Genomic DNA, 3,208 nt, shown 5'->3' with positions numbered 1-3,208 from the left:
AGGTTAAGTGGTCGATTCAGTTTTTGATACTTAACGTGAGCTGCAGGAGAGCTGGCCTAAATGGTGGAGAGGTGTCTTTAAAGCAATCACGGTACAATAAAGCACTACTTTAAGTTCTCATCTAGACTGAGCTGTTATTTTAAATTGGGATTTTTATTGGAACTTAAAGCCTGTCCAATTCATTGACACACCCTCCCTGACACGCACGCGCGCACGCACAACACACACACACACACACACACACACACACACACATGAATAGGCAACGTGGTGGAAATACACAAAAGCATTCTGGGTGATTAAATTAAGATGGCTTTTTTTTTTTTTTTTCATCCTTTGGTTTACCTGTTTTTTCCTAAGATTTCCAAAATATGACTTTTGCAATAAATAAGGGAAAAAGGAAATACACGTGTTTAAAGAAAGAGTGTACTCTGGAGCTTCTCAGCATGATGTGATCTAATACTTGAAAGCAGGAAAAGACAAAGTCAACCCGTCACTGTCCTGGGAAAACCCTGGAGGCAGATAAAGGACTTGGAAGAGGAGGAAGGCAAAAGCCAACAAGATTGAGCAAGAAGCACCCTTGATACCCAGGGAATGGGGGCCGAGCATGGTCACGTGTCCCCACAAGATACATGGAAGTACCTTTTAAGGCTGTGAAGAAAATTAAATCAAGTCCGTGATGACAGCTAAATTAATTCTGATTGTTGACATTTTGGAATGCTTCTAAGCTGGGCTTTTATAGCCAGCGGACTTTCCCAAAACATTCCCACATTTCCATCGCTTGTTTCATCCTTTATTTTTCCTTGCCAAAGACATTTTTATATTTAAAACTTAGGAATATATGTTTACGATCTTATTTTTTTACAGCTGTAATTTTATTATAAAATATAGAAATGTAGAGAGAAGGAGTAAATTTGCCCTAGTCCAAACACAGCCACGGTTAATATTTCAGGGCAACTTCTTCAGTCAAGGGCGTTGCCTTCCTGCATCAGCACCGGGAAACAGCCACATGCCATCACGTGTGATGATGGCCAGGTGAAAAAAGAAAGCACAGAAATTTAGAGATGAAGGCCAGATCAAGCAAAGCAGATTTTCTTGCACGTAGAACCTACGGATGATTTTTCTGTCTTCAATTTAATGTAATATTCATGGAAAGAGATAGTTGTCTTGGTTGATTTTCTATGGCTGTTCCTACAGACAGGAACATAATGCAGGGGGAAGATAATGAGCTCGAGCTGGAGTCCCAGCCCTATTTATGACTGTGACCTTGAGAAGGTTGCTTATCCATGGTGAACCTTGGTTTCCTTCTCTGTGAGATTAATATGCCCATTTCGTATGGCAACTGAGAGAACTAAATATGACAATATACCAAAATACTAGGCACACCATATGTCCACATATTGTTTTAAGATTCTAAAATAAATTTAGTATCGCTGGTAAAGTTTTACCCATTTATCTTCCCACTCTAACTTCTTATGCTTAATCACAGCATTTTTTAAATTTTTATTAATTTTTAATTTTTTTAATGTTTATTTATTTTGGAGAGACAGAGAAAGACGGAGCACAAGGAGGGGAGGGGCAGAGAGAGAGGGAAACATAAAATCTGAAGCAGGCTCCAGGCTCTGAGCTGTCAGCACAGAGCCCAACATGGGGCTTGAACCCTCAGACCGTGAGATCATGACCTGAACCAAAGTCAGATGCTTAACCAACTGAGCCATCCAGGCACCCCAATTATAGCATTTTAAATCAGTATACTTGTATTTGAAACTTAGAGAAAGAATTGCTGTTCTTAACATGAATTAGCTGTCTTTCACTGAATTACATATTTTTAATCATGGAAAAACCCCTGACAAAATCTTCATCTATGCAAATACAACTCCAAACATCTGGATTAGTAATTATAGGTGTCAGAAAATACGGACTGTTAGGCCAAGTTTCAGTTGTTCCTTTATTTTAAGAAAAGGATACGGAATGTTACTCAATTGTAATTTGAGGATGATTTTTTTCCTAGATGTTCACAACAACGGAACTCCTCTTAGTTGGAGATAGAAAAAAAACTTACCTGTGCTTTAGTTTATATTTATCTCTCCCTTTTAACCATATCCTCAACATTGAGCGATGAATGAAGAACATTAATAAACCATTAGAAAATAAAGTCACTGAGTGAAAATGTATTTTCTTCTTGGAGAGTTCACTTTATAAACTCATTCCAAGGGAAAAACTCAAAAATGAAGAAATCAGATGTCAGTTGTGAAATCAATTATTTAGGTGTGGTGGGGCAATAAATGAAATATCTGAACTTGAAGGAGCTTTTGTAGCTGGACTCCCTCCAGATTATCCACAACCATTAAGAAGGCTCACTATTTTTTATCATTTTCTCTATTCTTGAATTTTTTAACTTCTGAATTGCCTGCGACCAAATAAAGTCCCAGCAGTTCTCAAAAACTAACCAAGGCAGGGGTGCCTGGCTGGCTCAGTTGGTAGAGCATGTGACTCTTGATCTCAGGGTCGTGAGTTCAAGCCCCATGTTGGGCGTGTAGCCTACTTAAAGAAAAAAAAAAAAATCTAACCGGTACAGAATGTTCTTCTGAAAACCTGGGGGTGAGCAGCTGTTATTGAACCAAATGCCTAAAGCAGTAAAAGATGCTATGGCCAAAGTAAAATCATGATGAAAATTCAGAGAAGTAAAGCATCATGACCTATAACATACCTGCCTTATATATATCATACACAAATCTGTATTTCACAAATATTTCACAAATCCCAATGGTTACATTGCTGGTATTTATTCAAAAGAGAGAAAATTTCCAAGTTCTCCTTCCTAAGAAATATCATCACCCCCTGCCTGAGTTGATGGGAAAGGTCATTCAGCAGTCTTACCAAAGGAGGCAGGACCCCTGCAAAGCTGAGTCCGTAGCAGGGTAATAGCCACATTGGATGCTAGCACTTGACAGGTGACACGCATTTCTGGACCCAGCCGTTTTCAGTCATGGCTCTACACCGATGCCTGCCGTCAGTAAGTAAAAAGTTTCTTGGTGTCCACGGTTTGCTTCTCTAATTCTGAGGACTTCTGTGTTTATATTGATAGTTACAGTTTAACTTTATCAGAGTGGAAAAGAACGTTCCGATGCAATATGAAAATGACTCACCTTTAGAAAATCCTTTCTAGCATGATATACCAACTGAACTGGTTTTCGTCTTTCTTGAG

At 38.8% G+C, this 3,208-nt stretch overlaps 1 non-coding gene across 1 annotated transcript; it reads left to right on the top strand.

The window, feature by feature from the left end:
• The first annotated feature begins 2,462 nt into the window (after nt 1-2,462).
• On the top strand, nt 2,463-2,535 carry TRNAK-CUU (transfer RNA lysine (anticodon CUU)). The gene has a single exon. It is a non-coding gene; the product is annotated as a tRNA-Lys (tRNA).
• Nucleotides 2,536-3,208: the final 673 nt, after the last annotated feature.

Source organism: Puma concolor, chromosome B2 (assembly GCF_028749965.1).
Source record: "Puma concolor isolate L17-30 chromosome B2, mPumCon1.1.hap2, whole genome shotgun sequence".
NCBI lineage: Eukaryota > Metazoa > Chordata > Mammalia > Carnivora > Felidae > Puma > Puma concolor.
The sequence above is the reverse complement of the archived record's forward strand: the minus strand, read 5'-3'. Positions and strand labels throughout refer to the sequence as shown.